The sequence below is a fragment of the Notechis scutatus genome, chromosome 5 (genome assembly GCF_049901735.1).
Source record: "Notechis scutatus isolate UNSWTSFEM ecotype Mainland chromosome 5, rNotScu1.2, whole genome shotgun sequence".
In the NCBI taxonomy this organism is placed as follows: Eukaryota; Metazoa; Chordata; class Lepidosauria; order Squamata; family Elapidae; genus Notechis; species Notechis scutatus.
In genome coordinates, this window is record NC_142013.1 from 112,089,990 (window position 1) to 112,108,840 (window position 18,851).

The following is an 18,851-nucleotide window of genomic DNA, read 5'->3' on the forward strand; positions in this document are numbered from 1 at the left end:
TAAAAGAAGAGATAGCAAAAGCCAATCTAGCACTCAATATTAAGAGAGAGAGAGAGAGAGAGAGAGAGAGAGAGAGACAGAGAGAGAGAGAGAGAGAGAGACATTTTTAAAACACCAGAGAGAGAGAGAGAAGAAGAGAGAGAGAGAGAGAGAGAGAGAGAGAAGAGGAGATATTTTTAAAACCAAGAATATGTGACAGGCAAAACCAACCCTATGAAAATCGAGAATAATTTGAAATGATAACAGTTTTCATCTCCCAAGGCTTAGAAAATCACAGGGACTGTAACTGTAGCCACAAGATAAAAGGATGTGTCTACCATGAATGAGAAAGAGTGTAATAGATCTAGAGGAAATATTAAAATGTCATACTGACAAAGCAAGACCCTTTGGAAAAAGAGCCTAACGCTTAGAAAAGAATGAAAGACTTCTGGAAAAAAAAATGGCCTAGAGAAGAGAAAGTCTCCAGAAACTAGCAGTCAATGAAGAACTTTCTGGTCACATGACTGAGCCATGGTGGCGCAGTGGTTAGAGTGCAATACTGCAGGCTACTTCTGCTGATTGCTGGCTGCCTGCAATTTGGCAGTTCGATCCTCACTTACTCAAGGTTGACTCAGCCCACCAACTTTCCGAGGTGGATAAAATAAGGACCCAGATTGTTGGGGGCAAATGTGGTGACTCTGTAAACCGCTTAGAGAGGGGCTGGAAAGCACTGTGGAGCAATATATAAGTAAGTGCTATTGCCCTCCTCTCCCTCCCTCCCTCCCTTCCTTCCTTCCCTTCCTTCCTTCCTTCCTTCCTTCCTTCCTTCCTTCCTTCCTTCCTTCCTTCCTTCCTTCCTTCCTTCCTGGTGCAATGGTTAGAATGCAGCATTACGGACTAACTCTGCCGGCAGTTCAGTTCAATCCTGACTGGCTCAGGGTTGACTCAGCCTTCCATCCTTCCAAGGTGAGTAAAATGATTGTTGGGGACAAATATGCTGACCCTGTAAAACGCTTAGCAAGGGCTGTAAAGCACTGTGAAGCAAGACAAGGGCTATTGCTGTTGTGTTGAATCATGTCAACCATGGCGTCATGAAGAGTTAAAAGTGTCTAAATGGCTGATTAAATGATAGAAAGTGTGACTTTGGGAGATGCTCCCAATACTTGTACCAGCTGATTGAAAGAATAATTGAAGTTCAGGACTGAATGTTGGCATTCTTTGAGCTGATGCTACCTACTTTGGTAATGAAACATCTGCTAGAAAACAACAAAGCTCACAGAACACCAAAGACCTCACTTATACTAAGATCAAACATATGTTTTAGTCGATGTGTGTGCTGGGAAGGAGGGGAGGGAGGACTCTACGTACTTTATCCAAGTCATGAGATAGGGACATAAGAAGTTCTAAGCCATTGTCAACTATCTCTTCCATAGAGTTCATTATTTCTGTCTCACCCATTTTCAAACTAGATCTTCTATTTTCTGGCTTCTCCCCCATGAACCAATGTGGTTGTGATCTGTCATCTTTCCAGAAGACTATCCTTCTGAGGAATAGAAACAGGCATCATAACTCTATTTCCTATACAACATTTCCTTCCAAAAGTTCCTTGAGTTGAAGGAGGTTAATTCACTTGGAAGTTTATCTGTCTATCTTATCCAAGAAGCTTCTTCACTTCTGACTGGATGGTTGGGAATGGAAGGATTTATATTCCTTGCAGTCATCTGGTCATTAGCACTTTCTCTGAGAATAATTGAGGCCACATGTAGGTTTATCTATGCCCTCAGGGTCACCTGAATAGCGCAAATGGGTGTGGAACTTTCTTGGAACTGCTGAAAGGACTGTGTTTACAACCTCCAAGAAAAACTTCCAAGTGGCCACAACAACTCTCAGAAAGAGTGCTAATGACCAGATGACTGCAAGGAATATAAATATAGCAAAAAAACCTAATGCAATCCTAAATTGCATTAACAGAGGGATACAATCGAGATCAAGTGAGGTACTAATACCACTCTATATAAAGCCTTAGTAAGACCACACCTAGAGTACTGCATCCAGTTTTGGTCACCACATTATCAAAAAGATGTTGAGACTCTAGAAAAAGTACAGAGAAGAGTAACCAGAATGATGAGGGGACTAGAGACTAAAACATATGAAGAACAGTTACAGGAACTGGGCCTGGCTAGTCTGGTGAAGAGAAGGACCAGGGAAGACAGGATAGCGGTCTTCCAATATTTGAGGGGCTGCCACAGAAAGGAGAGGGCCAAGCTAGTTTCCAAAGCACTCGAAATCCAGACAAGGAATAATGGATGGAAACTGAACAAGGAGAGATTTAACCTGGAAATAAGGAGAAATGTTCTGACAGTGAGAACAATCAACCAATGGAACAGAAGTTGCCCTCGGAAGTTGTGGGAGTGTCATCAGTTGAGACCTTCAAGAAGAGATTGGACTGCCACTTGTCAGAAATGGTGTAGGGTCTCATGCTTGGGCAAGGAGGTTGGAGTACAAGGTCCTTCCAACTCTGATTACCTGTTATTATTATTATATGTTATCTGTTATTATCTGTTATCTGTTATTATTATTAAATCCTTCCATTCTCCACCATTCAATCAGAGCTGAAGAAGCTTCTTGGATGAGAACCGAAACGTCTTCAAGGTAAAACAAAGAAAGCCCAGTTGCCTGTTGAAAAAGCATCTTTGGGACAATCAAGCAGAGGGTTGGGTGACATTGTTGGAAAATGAGCATGTGTAGGTTCCTCTGTGTGTCTGTGTGTGTGTAGTAAATAAATAAATACAAACATAAGTGTTCTGCTGGTTCAGGAAGGATCATTATTTTTTCCTAGTGAGCCAATTTACTTAACAGAGCAAAGAAAGAGGCGTTTAGCTCCTCCGTCTCCGGTAAATCAAAGATATTAAATTTGCAAGATGCTAGTCTTAATTCACAGTTTTAATATAATAGTTCTCTATTTGATAAAGGGATTATTGGACCCGGTAATTTCCTCATCCCAATTTGTTTCTTGTATCATTGATTGTCTTCGTTAATGTCAGGGCACCCGCAATAAACACAGCCTGATAGAAATGAATTTAAACTTTTTGGTGCTGGCAGGCATTGAAAGGGGTGGGTGGACCTCATACAAATTATTTGCATTTCTACTCTGACCAGTTTCTTCTTTCATACCGAGCCTAAATTGAGAGCCCTTGAAAAATCTGCTTGCCATCTTTTTCAGACAGGCTAAGTGGAAAATACTGTTCAGGAAAAAGGAATAGGTAACCCCTAAATGGTTTCTTCATTCTTATCTGCTGGTCTCAGTTATCATTCTAGAGAAACAGAGAAAAAGTCCTCCTACAAAGACATTTTTTCTTAGAATAATATCACTTCATTTCTGAGCCCAGAGACGGAACTTGGCCAATCTAAATAAAACAAATCAAGTAGGTCTCCATTTTTCCTCGATTGAATGTCAAAACAGCAAGAAATGTTAATTTATTCAGAAGAAGAGAAGAAACTCATCAAGGCTTAAAATATATCCCAAGATCATAAAATCAAAGTATTGTTTGCTTTGATTTGACTCCATTTTTCCTCGATTGGAGATCAGTCATTAAATCACTTTAGTCTAGTGGTTAAGACACCACGCTAGGTGTCTTAACACCAGGCTAGGAGTGTCTCCTTAAACCAGGAGACAATGTATTCTAGTCCCACCTTAGACATGAAACTGGCTGGGTGACTTTGAGCCAATGAGCAGGAGACTGTGATTCCAGTCCTGTCTTAGGCATGAAAGATGTCTGATTGACTTTGGAGTTGGATCAATCACCAGGTGACTGGGAAATCTAGTTCCACCTTAGCCAGGAAAGCCAGTTGGGTGACTTTGAGCCAATGAGCAGGAGACTGTGGTTCTAGTACCTCTTTAGGCATGAAAGATGTCTGATAGATTTTGGACCAATCACCAGGTGAATGGGAATTCTAGTTCCACCTTAGCCAGGAAAGTCAGTTGGGTGACTTTGAGCCAATGAGCAGGAAACTCCCTGATTCTAGTCCCCCTCCCTCTAGGCATGAAAATGTCTGATTGACTTTAGACCAATCACCAGGTGAATGGAATTCTAGTTCCACCTCTAGCCAGGAAACTCAGTTGGGTGACTTTGAGCCATTCTCTCTCTCTCCCTCCCTCTCTCTCTCCCTTTCTCTCTCTCTCTCCCTTTCTCTCTCTCCTTTCTCTCTCTCTCTCCCTCCCTCTCTCTCTCTCCCCTCCCTCTCCCTCCCCTCTCCTCTCTCTCTCTCCCTCCTCTCTCTCCTCTCTCTCTCTCTCTCTCTCTGCCAGTCCAGCTCACCTCACAAGGTTGTTGTCTTGGAGAAAATAGGAGGAAGGGGGGAGGTGTTCGCTGCCTTGAAGTATTGGTTTTTTAAAAAAAGTAAAGGTCAGTTACATTACAAACAAACAAATGATCGTAAGACATAACTTCATAGGCTCAACTGGCATACTGGGGGGGTGGGAAACATGCAGAATGAAGGCAATGGCAAATCACTTCCTTTTTGCTTCCATAGTCATGTCCCTGGAGTCACAAAGCTCAAATGAAACTTAGCATTTTTAATTAACATGCCAACCACCACGTCGTTTCTGGGAAAAAGGAGCAGGACTCAAGGGGAGTTCATTCCAGGACAGTTATGATCCTGTCATGAGCTATTTATGAAAGTTGGGGACATGAAAGTGGACATTATTATCTATCAATGCATTTCTTGAGAATAATCCAATTGCTACAAAGGGCACCCAAAAAGTTTGTATTTGGCTGAAAGTAGTTACAATCTGACCGCAACAAGGATGAGAATAGGGAGGCCAATTTCCCTTCTACACTTAAAACTACTGAGTACCTGAATAAGATGTTTCTAAGCTTTGAAATATCCATATTGTTCTTTGCACACAGGGATACAAAACTGATTTTTGAAATCTAGGTAAAAGTACTGCCTCATTTTCATTGGTAGCAAAATAGCATTGCAAATTAAGAAGACATTTGCAGCACCCCTTTCTGTTTTTATATTTTTTACCATTTAATTGCCTCCAACTGATCAAGAGATAATCAATGAAGAGAATACAACTTCATTAGATTCTGAACAAGACAGACAATTCACTGGAGACTAAAACATATGAAGAAAGTTGCAGGAACTGGGCATGGCTAGTCTAGAGACAGGATAGCAGTCTTCCAATATTTGAGGGACTGCCACAGAGAAGAATGGGTCAAGCTATTTTCCAAGGCACCTGAAGGAATAATGGATGGAAACTGATCAAGGAGAGATTCAACCTGGAAATAAGGAGAAATTTTCTGACAGTGAGAACCATCAACCAGTAGAACAGAAGTTGTCTTCAGAAGTTGTGGGAGCTTCATCACTGGAGGCTTTCAAGAGGAGACTGGACTGCCATTTTTCAGAAATGATGTAGGGTCTCCTGCTTGAGTTGGACTAGATGACCTACAAGGTCCTTTCCAAATCTGTTAATCTGTAGACTCTATTTGAAGATGATTTCAGTATATCTTGCTCTCCTTAAACTATGCCTCTACTTCTATTCACCCGCCAATACACAATGAAGTATAGTTGTACAGGAAACATAGTTGATATATCCTAGGGCGAGAATCAATCTGGTTTTTATTCCCCAGTAAATCTCACTCACCTTTTCCTGGGACAGAAAGCACAAACAATAATAGTAATTTTCTTTACAGAAAGTTATCTTGGCAGTCTTTCAAACGCAGAGGAGTTCAAGGCAACCTATTTATCTGGAACGAAAACATAGGATCCAAACTAATTATTGCAGTATAGATTATTTACCACCCTTTTATTCAGCATGCCAAATACAGGTCAAAAGCACCTAATGAGATGGTTTTCTATTTTCAGAACTGGTAACCGCAAAATATTATGTATGCAAGATGAAGTAATGCCTGGACATGGAGTTTTCTCCTAAAGCAATTTGTTTTGGCCAATCAATGTTCTCAACAGCAGATAATTAGGACAACTTCCAAATCTGAATAAATAGCAGAATACATTGCGGTGTTACAAACTTGAGCTAAAAGATCCATCCAGACATACCGTGGCATGTAGTTTGGGAAATGAATGTATGCCAAGCACTGGATCATTAGCTGCAATATCGTAGGCTGTAGGATTTGCCAAGGAAACAATTAGGGTCTTTTCATTTTTCAAGTTGCTGTTTCTATATTTGAACATTCTTGCTATAGCTCCACTATCTTCCCGAGCAATTTCCTGAATTGTTTTGACTCAAAGGGTTTGATTTTTAAACACCCCCCTCCCTCTCAAAGTTTGGTCTGCCATAAAAGCATGTTGATAAAAGATTATGTAGATCAGAGTAACAGAATAGTAGACTTGAAGGAACCTTGGAGGTCTTTTAGTACTACATCCTGCTCATTTCAAACAAATAGATATCCTGTCTCCTGTTGAAAACTGCCAGTGATGAGCACCCACAACTTCTGAAGGGTAGCCATTCCACTGGTTAATTGTTCTAAGTGTCAGAAAATTTCTCCTTAGTTCTAGGCTGGTTCTCCAATGATCTTTCAATTTGTCAGAAAGTTGTTTATGCAGCTATACTGGTTTCTTTTGAGAGATGTTATTTTTCTTTTTCATTGGCATTGTACTAGACTGGGCTTTTATAATCTGACTTTTCAAAATTTCCCAAGCTTCTTGAGTTGGTTTCCATCCATTGCTTCTTGTTCTGTCTTCAAACACTTTGAAGAATAGGTTGATTCTGTCTTCTTTGCAGCAGCCCCTTAGCTATTGGAATAGTGCTATTATGTCACTCCTCATCCTTCTTTTCATCAAACTAGACATACCCAATTCCAGCAACCATTCTTCATGGTTGTTTTTTTGTCTCCAGCCCCTTAATCGTCTCTGTTGCTCTTCTCTGCACTCTTTCTAAAGTCTCAACATCTTTTTTATATTGTGGCAGCCAAAACTGGATGCAATATTCGAAGTGTGGTTTTACCAAGGCATTATTAAAGTGGTAATAACATCACATGTTCTTGATTATACCCCTCTGTTAGATCATTTCTGCTCTTTAGAATTTGAGTCCTAGGCCAAATTCTCTTTGAGTCATAAACATTCAAATTTTCCTAGCCTTCAGTTTTGGGGGCCATTCAATTTAATTTTCTTTCATATCAAATAATTTCTTCCACAAAGAAGAAAGGTCTACAGACCGCTCACATCCTGGACGTAAATTGTTTCAGCTTTTATGCTCAAAATAATGCTCTAGGGCACTGCACATCAGAACAACTAGACACAAGGACAGTTTTTTCCCGAATGCCATCACTCTGCTAAACAACTAATGCCCACAACACTGTCAAATGATTTAATAAGACTGTATTACTATTATTTTTTCATCCTTCCTGGTACATACTTCTTCCCACTTATGACTATAACTGTGTTGCTTGTTTGTTTACAATTTATATAGTTTTATTTGTTTCCTAGTATGATTTGATTGCTTATTAGTAACCCATGACTATTACTAAGTGTTGTATCTTATAATTCTTGATGAATGTATTTTATTTTTTTCTTTATGTACACTGTGAGAATATGCATCAAAGACAAATTCCTTGTATGTCCAATCACACTTGGCCAATAAAGAATTCTATTCCTTTTCTTTTCTATTCTAAAGAACGATGCATCAGGTATATGACTGGAATAGAAACTAGAACACTTTTACTTTAAAGTATTGAAGTGAACTCTCAAAATAACTACCACAAACATCTGGAGAAAACAGTGCTGTTCCTGTACTGATAAAATATTTCAGAAATATTAAAAGAATGTTAAAGGAGAACATTGATATGATCAGCAAAGTGCCTCAGCCATTACTTTATCTTCTGCCTTTTGCCAACACAAAGGGATCAAAGTAATGTCTCTTGACATTTGCCAAAATTAAATAACCTCAGAGACATATTAGAAACAATGTTGAAAGTCACATTACTTAATCATGTACTTTGCCCTATTTATGTATGAAGCAGAAGACTGAAGACTCATAATTACATCAGATGGAGAACACGCAGACCAGGGAAATGAAACCTTCATAGTTGCTTTATTTCCTGGAACTTCTTTTGCTTTGCTAAAAGCTGACCCACTTGTGCTATTAGAGGATGACAATCTTCTGCAGCATTAAAACTGTGACTTCAGAGGGATAAGAAAGGGTACTGACAACATACAAGTGAAGATATTTTAGAAAAAAGAGAGGATCTATGGGTCTCAATATATAATGTTTCAGTGAACAACGTTTGATGCTTGATGTCAAAGAACAGATCTACTGGTTGTTCCAACGGTGCTTGTTTTGAAAAAAAGAATGAAACTTTTCTTTGTTTGCAAGGAATACAAATACTTCCATTCCCCAGCCTAGCCCATCATTCAGTCAGAACTGAAAAAGCTTCAGTTGGGTGAGAGGCTAAACATCTTCAAGGGGAAAAAACCAAAGAAAAGCCTAGTTGCCTTTTGGGGGGTTGGAAGCACCTTTGGGACAACCATGACCTGGATGGCTGAGAAGCTCCATAGACTGGCTGTAAAGACTAATCCTGGCCAAATTGCAAAGGGATCTTCCATGTGATACGTTCAAGGAAACAGAAGCTTTTCAATTTGCTATAGGTCCATGGTGGTGAACGTATGGCACGCGTGGCAGAAGTGGCACGCAGAGCCATCTCCTCCGACACGCGAGACGTCGCCCCAGAGCAGGCCCACTGTGCAGGCGTGTGCCTGCATTGAGAGAGACAGGGAGAGAGAGACAGGAAGAGACAAAGACAGACAGAGAGACAGAGACAGAGAGACAGACAGAGGGACAGAGGAGAGAGAGAGAGCGACAGAGAGATAGACAGAGAGACAGGGACAGAGAGACAGACAGAAAGACAGAGAGAGACAGAGGGGGAGAGAAAGAGACAGAGAGAGAGAGAGAGAGAGAGACAAAGAGACACACAGAGAGAGAGAGAGACAGAGAGACAGAGAGAGACAGAGGGGGAGAGAGAGAGAGAGGGAGAGAGAGAGACAGGGAGAGAGAGAGAGAGAGAGTAGAGCAGAATAGAGTAGAGTGGAGTGGAGTGGAGTGGGGTGGAGTGGAGTGGAGTGGAATAGAATGGAATAGAGTCGAGTGGAGTAGAGTAGAGTAGAGTAGAGTAGAGTAGAGTAGAGTAGAGTAGAGTAGAGTAGAATAGAGGGGGATGGAATGGAGTGGAGTGGAATGGAGTACAGTAGAGTGAAGTGGAGTTGAATAGAATGGAATAGAGTAGAATAGAGTAGAGTAGTGTAGAGTGGAGTGGAGTGGAGTGGAGTGGAATAGAGTGGAATGAAATGGAATGGAATAGAGTAGAGTGGAGTGGAGTGGAGTAGAATTAGAACAGAACAGAACAGAACAGAACCGAATAGAATAGAAATTAAAGAATAGAGTAGAATAGAATATGGAATGAAATGGGATGGGATGGAATGGAGTGGAGTGGAGTGGAGTGGAGTGGAGTGGAGTGAAGTGGAGTGGAGTAGAGTAGAGTAGAGTAGAGTAGAGTAGAGTAGAGTAGAGTAGAGTAGAGTAGAATATAGAATTGAATTGAATTGAATTGGAAAGGTCCAAACCCCTATACAATTTGAGACAATTGGCTGTCCACTCTCTTCTTAGAAACCTCCAGCGATGGAGCACCCACAACTTCTGGTGGCAAGCTGTTCCACTAGTTAGTTGTCTTCCCTGTTAGGAAATTTCTCCTTAATTCCAGGTTGCTTTTCTCCTTGATTAGTTTTGATCCATTGTTTCTTGTCCTGCCTTCTTGGGCTTTGGAAAATAAGTTGACCCCTGCCTCTTTTCTGTGACCTCGAGGAAGCTGATATTACAGAAAGAATATTGAACTTAAAAAGGACACAGACTTTGTATCTCCTAGTTCTTCCTTAGGGAAAAAAAGCAAAAAAAATAAAAAAATAGCATCATTAATTCTTATTTTATCAAATAGGGAATCCAGTAAACATTGGAAATATTCCATCATTTTTTCTGTGGTCAGGTATAGCTAATTGGGAAAGAATTTTCCCCCAAATAGGAGAGCTCAGTTCAAATCTTTGCCAACTCTTCAAAAGTCTAATCCATTATAACCATGTTTGTATGTCTTTTTCCTTTCACCAATGTATATCCTTAATGGTGTTAGATGTTACATCTGGATCTTGTTATAACCTTATCAAAGTCATGGCTAGAATAACACTTGACTGTTTTTACCCTTCTCTTGTGCCACAGAAGCTACCTTCTTATTAATTTTATGTTCCTAAAAGGTTGCTTTTCAGTTCTACAAGCAGAGGTTTTAGGAAATGTGAAACCAAAGATCTTGCTAAATTTTGCATTGAATGTCAGTAATTGAGTCGTTGGCTTTCAAGGGTTCTGGCATTGTTTTTTTTCCCCCTGGGATCCATCCTGAAATAAATCCTACATCTGTCTCTGCTTTGTTTATGCCTTTACGGACTTAAGGTCAGGTTACATGACACACTGAGAACCTTATGAGTTTGTGGTGTGTTACACATCTCTATAAATAAATATGATAGAGCGACACAATTTTGTATTTGCTCCATTGTCCCAAAGGAGGCAACTGGACTTTCTTGTTTGTTTTTTTCTTTCTTTTTCTTTGAAGGTGTAGTATCACTTCTCATCCAAGAAGCCCTGGGCGGTGGGGAATGGAAGGATTTATAATCCTTGCAGACAGCTGGTCATTTGCATTCTTTTAGAGGGTCATTGAGGCTACTTGGAGGTTTATCTGTGTCCTCAGGGTCACCTGATCAGTGCAAATGGGTGTAGAGCCTTCTTGGCTGTTGGAGGTTCTCTACCCCGTGTCCCTTCACTGTTGAAAACAGGCACAGGCTGTTGGGGAAAAACTCTGTCCTGTCTGCATCTCAAACTGAACTGCAAATAGTTCCTGTAGTCTGCAATTTTTTTTTTTTTTTGAAAATCCGTTCTTACTCCCACACCATTCGAAGGGTGTTCATCACAAGTTGAAGAAGTTTCATAGATGAGAAGTGAAACATCTTCTGTCAGGTGTAGCTCCATTGAAAATCCAAGAAAGAAAACCTCCATTGTTATAGAGTAGACTCCATTGTTATAGAGTAGACTCCATTGTTATAGAGTAGACTCCATTGTTATAGAGAAAAGGACTTTTACTGAATTTGAAGTGGTAGCATCAGAAGAAATACAAGATCTAAGGCAAAAGGCACGAAAATTACATATAGGCAGTTATCCCATGTCCCCACCCCCAGTAGTTCAAACTGGCCATCCAATCTGAGGTGTGTATAATGTCATGTGGGCGCATCTTCAGGTGGTGTTTCACACATCTGGTATGCCAAGACGGTTGACCTTGGCTAGAAAGATAAGAGGCTACATCTGTGCAGTAAGCAAGTAAGCATAGTCAAGAAAGCATCCCAACTTTTACAATTCACCAACTTCATCCTCTAGCATCTTTCCCCCCACAAGGCCCAATTATTCCTCCTCCTCCTATTTCTATGGCAGACAGAAGGAGACAAGCAGAAGGAATCTTGGCGGCTGACATCTTCAAAGAAAAAACAAGAAAGTCCAGTGGCCTCCAGAGCAAACATCTTTGGGACAACCATGACCTGGATGACTGAAAATCTCCATAGACTATTGCTCCATTGGCTTGCTTGGTTTTCTACATATGGGAAGATTTCAACCATCTGTAGTAAGCTTTAAGCAGGCATGATGGCTCAAGACACTGAGCTTGTTGGCTGGAAAGCTGACAGCCCAGGTTCAAGATCCAGAGTCACCTGAAGGGGTGAGCTCTGGTTGTTTCCACAGCTCCTGCCCACATTGTAATTCTAAAGCAAGCACCTGCGAGTAGATAAATAAGTACTATTCCAGTGGGAAGGTACAGCATTCTGTGCAAAGGTGGTATTCAGCAGATTCTGATCAGTTCCGCAGAACCGCTAGCAGAAATTTTGGGTAGTTTGGAGAACCGGCAAATACCACCTTTGAGTGGCCCCGCCAACCCCATCTATTCTCTGCCTCCCAAGTCCCAGCTGATCATCTTGGTCTTCTTTTGTTGACCCGCACAGGAGAACGGAGCTGGAAAGCAGTTTAGTGGGGTGGGGATGGAATGGAGATTTTACAGTATCCTTCCCTTGCCATGCCCACAAAGCCATGCCACGCCCACAAAGCCACACCCAAAGAACCAGTAGTAAAAAAAATAATAACCCCACCACTGATTCTGTGTATCTTGGTGCCTTCAGACAATGCTGGCTCCCTTAGCTAAGAAATGAAGATGATCACACACACACCCCTTGAATCATACACAACTGGCCAGGGGAAATCTATAATCTTTATAATATGCTTTAAATACTCATCACATTACAAACTTGGCTAGAGCCATGCAAGAAAAGGAGGAAAATTATAATATGGTGTAGCCAGAGTGAGACGTAACTTCCTCCATGATGAAGGAAAGGGAATAATGAAGAAATCCATTTCAGCAAACAAATGGCAGATTAGCAATATTGAAGGGGACCCAAAATGTGTAAGACGGCAGTGGCAGAATTGCAACGAAGTTTTGTACGTACAGCAGCATCGCATACACACATACACACTCTACTGATGCTCTTGGGTACGCTTGAAAGAAAGATAGCCTACTGCTATAAATGAAATGAACCTAAAATCATGAGAAATTATTGGACGATGATCAGTGGAGGTTCTAGTCTGTTTCACTCAAAGGACCAGAAAGACAAAAACTGCTACATTGGTGGCAACACAAATTTTCCATTCTAAGGATACTGTTCTGCTAATTCAAGTTGTATCCTTTGTTGCAATTGCGGTGTGACTGAAGCTCTGCTCATTGCACGGTTATTCTAGGAGTTCCCATATCTACTTAATCCATCAGAAAAAGATGCTTCCATGTTTCAATAAGGCAATGTAGCCCCCTGACTCTATTGCAAAGCACACCACAAAAATATATGGACAGGACATTCACTTAAAATGCATTAGAGCAGGGGTGTCAAACTCAAATTCATCGGGGGCCGCATCAGCAGTTTGGTCCCCATCAAAGGGCGTTGTATCTGTAGGTCTATGTGTCCACTCTTTATTATCATAAATTAATGTCACTGCATTCAATTATTACTGTTTTTGTAATAATGTAAGTAATAACTAGCTCTGAAAGCAGAAACATAGTCAGAATAATGACAAGTAGATATTCAAATGTACAATTATTGTACAATGTATTGAAAAATGTTTTTGGTAACAAACATTAATTTTTTTAAACATACAAATATTGCCAAACACTGTTTATTAAACATATGGAAAACACAAGGCATTACCCTTTTTTAACTTTACTGACTAGATGGCTGACATCGTTTTCCTAAGGTCAGTCCATCGATGTTTGGCGTTAGGTCTTGTGCTGTAGCAATCCGCAAAACAGCATGGAGGTTATCATCAGTGATGCGTGATCTGAGCTTGGTCTTGTTCAGATTCATGACTGAAAACATCTGTTCACATAGATAAGTGCTCCCAAACATGGACAGAACACGTGCAGCTTGAAGTCGGAGCTGTGGCATCAAAGCAGGGGGAGGAGACGGTAAAAGTCGTCGACTGTCGCATCCTGGAACTTCGCTTTCAGGCTGCTGTTGGACTGCCCCTTTTATAGTGCCCAGCCATCTGCCCCCTCCATTTACTTTACTTACCTTTTACTTCTTTCTTTCTTTTACTTCTTTCTTCTTGCTCCTCTCCATGGCGTCCACGTGCTCCTCTGATCCCTGGAGATGTCGGGCGGACGCCACGTGATGACGCCACGTCCGACACCCAGGGAGCAGTGCGGGCAGGGAAGAAGTCGGGCCAGGTCCCGGAAGGTAAGTAAATTTATTTATTTTTTAACTTGAGCCATTTTTAAAATGAATTTACTCCGTGCAGGCACGGAGTAAATTCATTGGAAAAAAAAGGGGAGGCTGCAAGGCTGGCGGCGGCACCGCGGGCATCAGACGAGGTCTGGCGGGCGGATTTGGCCCGCGGGCCTTGTGTTTGACACCCCTGCATTAGAGATATACAATCACTAAAAGCTCATTTGGATATTGAGCAGAAGTGTCACCCTGCACTTTCTTGCATGGTGAAATGGGTTGTTGAACAATGCTACAATTCCTAGATCAAAGTCAGATATGTCCTAGGTTTTTTTTTGTGGGTGGGTGGGATTAAAAAAAAGGGAGGGATAATTTATTCTAGCCTGTATCTACAAAAATCCCTCAGACATATGAAATGGACCCACAGTGGCATGAGTGTAAATAAGGAAGATTAACAAGGCAAGAAGCGTTCAACAAATGCTGAAATCCATACGTGTCTCTTCCTGATGGTGTTGGATGGTGTTGTGTTACTGATTCTGTGGAGTCCCAGATCCCAGGCATATGGGCTGATAGAAAAGGAACCTCTCTGTAACCTGTGCAGGAAAGCAGCTGAACAAATCAGTTCCTATGATGTTATACCAACTGATAGGATACACTCGACTCCTTCTATACTGTTGTGGCTCACCAGTGGCCAGCAGAGCTGGCGGCAGATTTGGACAGTGAGGAGGTTGGGGAGGAACATGGGCCAGTACTGGAGTCTGGGGAAGGCTCTGACGAGGGCTTTGTGTTGGAGGCAGAGATGGGGCCAGGGACTTCTTACAGTTATCAGCTACCTTCAGAGTCAGAGATCAGTGGGGAAGAAGAACAGCTGGAGCCTGTTCCCAATGTACGCATGTGCAGAGCTGCCAGGAGAAGGGAACAGTTAAGGAACAAAGGTCGACTCAGGAGTCAAGGCACAGGTGGATGGTGAATGGCCCTATCCACAGGGAATAAAGAAAGGGGAGGGGTGTTTACAGGAGACAATTAATTCATTTAATTAGTGTGAAGATTTGTTTGTGACTCCCAGAGACTCCTTGCCAAGGATTTCCTTGTACAGCATTGCACTTGGAAGCTATCAGCCTGGCAATTCTCCAAGCCTGATAAGCTCTGTGGTAGTAATTCACCCTTGAAAGTTTGTTTGCCCAGACTTTGCTGAATGTGAATGATAGGAATTCACATTAGCCTGAAAAAAGGGAATTTTGTCACGACAAGGAGTCTGTTTTGTAATTTTGTGAAGCCTAGGTCAGATCATATACATCTATCAGAATATTTTGAGGCTGATTCAGCCTTTCTGGCCATATTCTGATTTTTCCAGTGAAACAAAAGGTCAACATTCTCCATAGTTAGAATGCTAGTAAGCTCATCCAGTGGGATGGTTTCAGCCTAGTTTATAGATTTCCCCATCTCCCCATGTTCCAATTTTTGCCGGAAGCAAGGAAGTGTTATTTATGAAGACAAGCTGGGGAGGAAAAAAACTCCTTTGTATTTATTTTGAAAAATAGTAACATATTAGGAGAGCAGTCTGTTTTCAGAATAAATAAGATTGATTGACTGTCAATCATAAAGTTTGCCTACTGAAGACAAATTATCTTCTAGTTTTAAGTACCGGTAGAATTTTTTTTTAAGTAGCTGCTAGGACTAGAGTATGACCTAAACAAATTATCTCTCTATCTTCTTCTAATTATTACAAAAAAATAATACACACAACCCAAGTTCCATTATTTGTCAGACATGTTGGCACAACTCAGGAAAAGAATGGCCAATGTTTCTTTTTGGGGCTGCCAAAATGAATTGTGTTTCCTCCATTCTCTTGTTGGGAAGAATCCTAGCATCATGTCAAATCAAAGGATGTTTTAGTTCTCCGATGGAAATTTCTCTTCCAAGTCAGATTGTGCCACTTTGTCAATGTGTGAGTTATTCAGCCTCTTCTCAGTGTGCTGAAGTCAGTTTTGCTTCAGTACTTTTCCAGATGAAACTGTCTAAAAACTCTAATTCTGATGCCAGTTTCTATGAAGGTACCTTAATATGCATGATTAAGTTCAGTTCAAAACCTCTTTGAAGTAGGAGCTGGGGTGGATGGAGTTAAACGAGTCATCAGCCTAGAGTCATTACATTCCCACAAATCCAAGCCCTCTTGAATTCCATTGCCCCCTTTCTGGCACCAATTCAGTGTTGAACTTTAATTGGTAGGTTCTTATGAACAATAAAACCTCTGAACTGCAACTTAATATACAGTCTTGATTCTTTGCACCTGACAAATACACTGATAATATCATCATCCCATCTGCTTCATAGGGTAGATTTGGGTTACTCATTCCTATTGAACATGCACCTCACTGAGTTCAGATTTCAAAGGCTGATGATTAATATTTCATGACCCTTTCATTTTTTCCCCCTAATTTCTTACTATATTAACTCTAAACAAGAGTCCAAAGCTAGTCATTGACTCATAGAGTTGACAAAGAAATGAGATGCAGTTATGGCTACCTTGTGATCTCACAGCTTCTTTTCCAACTAACTTGTTTCACACTTTCATGAGCTTATGTCTTTGGATAAAACTTATTAGTTGGAAAAGATGGTAGAAGATTCCTGACTTTTTTTTTTTTTTTTGCCGTGATAGATTAACACTGCTCTCATCTTACAATGTAGACTTCTTGTTAGCTTTGTAAGACAATTAGTCAAGCAATGCAAACTTTTCCTCTCATTTTTGTAGCAATTGCAATTGTAATAGCATTTAATCATATATATATATATATATATATATATATATATATATATATATATATATATATATATATATATATATATATATATATATATATATATATATATATATATATACTGTTTCACAGTGCTTTATAACTCTCTCTTAGCAGTTTACAGACTCAGCATATTGCCCCCAACAATCCGGGTCCTCATTTCACTGACCTCAGAGGGATGGAAGGCTGAGTCAATCTTGAGCTAATGAGATTTGAATTGCCAAACTGCTGGCAATTGGCAGTCAGCAGAATTAGCCTGCATTCTAACCACTGTTCCACCACATCTCTTATAATTAATTCACTGGACATCCCACTGTTCTGCCTTCTTAGGATTGGCCCAAGTTTTCTAGTAACAGAGTTGGGAAGTACCTTGGGGGTCTTTGTTGTATTTCGCTGGCAGCCTGTGCAGATGACAGCAGAATTGGACAGTGGGAAAGAACAGGGACCAGTCCGGGAGTCTGGGTAGGACTCGGACGAGGGTCCTGCATTTAATACAAAGATGGGGCCAGGACCATTTGGGAGTTATGTGTTGACTCTGAAGCCTCCAGAATCAGGCAGCAGCAAGGCAGAGGTACTGGGGGAGCCTGTTCCCAGTGCGCATGTGCACAGAGCTGCCAGAAGACAAGAGAAGCTAAGACAAAAAGGGTGACTCGGGAGTAAGGCTTGGAGGTGATTGCCCCTCCCATAAGGTATAAAGGAAGTGCAAAGGTAGAGAAATCTTTGTAGGAAGCAAAGTCGTTCGGTCTGTTAGGATTAAACCTTGAATCTGTGTGTGGACTTTGTACTTTGTTTGGGATTTTTTTTCAGTTAATTTGGCACTTTAGTTGTTGGCAGCAATTCAAAGGAGATACAGGTGGGTGCTTATCTTGAGGGGACTCATTACAGGCTGGGAATGAATATAATTCCCAGCCATTGAAATGAAACAAGAGTTGTTTGGACTAAGTGTGTGCTTAATTAGGGTCTCAGGAAGCCTTGGTCAGAACAGTCTTCTAGTCCAACCTATTGTTCAAGCAAAGGACCCTATGTTATTTCAGACAAATTGTTGACCAATCTCTTCTTAAAAAACCTCCAGTGATAGAGCACCTACCACCAATTAATTATTCTATCAAGTTATTTCTTATTCCTTACATTCTATTTTCCATCCAAGCCAGCTGCCAACGGCATGTTGGCACAACATTGGTTTCAACTATTTATGACTTTCAGCCTTCCTTTTTCATTTTCATGTCTTGTTCTCGATAGGAATCTAACGTCTACTCAATTATTGATTTCTAGGATATTCTCCTATGGGATGAAAACATTTTAGCTCATTGATCCCCATGAATTTATATTTCATGTTGAGCATAAAAAGATCCACTGCTCCATCTCTGATAATTGAACTTGATTTAAATACTGTAGCATTATGATAGGCAAAAATTGGATCTCACATAGAGCTTAGAAGAAAGGAGCATAACTAAAATGCCAAGACAAGAGAAATGCCAAGCAGAATAGAAATATGCACAGAAGCCTGAATGTTTTAAAAAGTTGGAGCTTTCCAGATTGTTGAAATAAAGAGAGAGAGTCCTCTTAACCATAGTTGCATGACAGCACTGGTCAGTTTTAATTTATATGTGCTTAGTTATACAATCAAGATCACATGAAGTGCTGATACCACTTTATAATGCCTTGGCAAGACCACACTTGGAATATTGTATCTAGTTTTGGTTGTCACGATGTAAAAAAGATGTTGAGAGTCTCTGGAAAGAATGATAGGAAAGAACCACAAGGATGATTTGAGAATTGGAAGCTAAAACATATAAAGAATGGTTAATGGAATTGGGTATGTCTAGTCTAATGAAAAGAAGAACTAGGAGTAACATGATAGCAGTCTTCCAATAAAAGAAGAATGGTTATAGGAACCGGCTATAGCTAGTCTGGAGGAAAAAAAGGACTAGGGGTGAGATGATAGCAGCATTCCAGTATTTGAGGGGCTGCTACAAAGAAGAGGGGGAGTGTTAGGAATGATAGTCACCTAACAGTTGAGTTGGCAATATATAAACCAGGATAGTCATTTAATACTGCTGTATCTTTAAGAGACTGCTGTAATCGTGATTGGCTGAGGTTCCTCCAACGGCCATAAGATGAAGCCAGAAACCTGGTTTGTTCTCCTTGCATTTCCCTTTGCCTGATCATCACTCTGCTTGAATTACTGTGAGTCTTGCAACTGTTCGCAAACTCCTTTTACTGAACTTTGTTTATGATACTGGTAAAGAAAAGAACTTCATTTTTGGATTA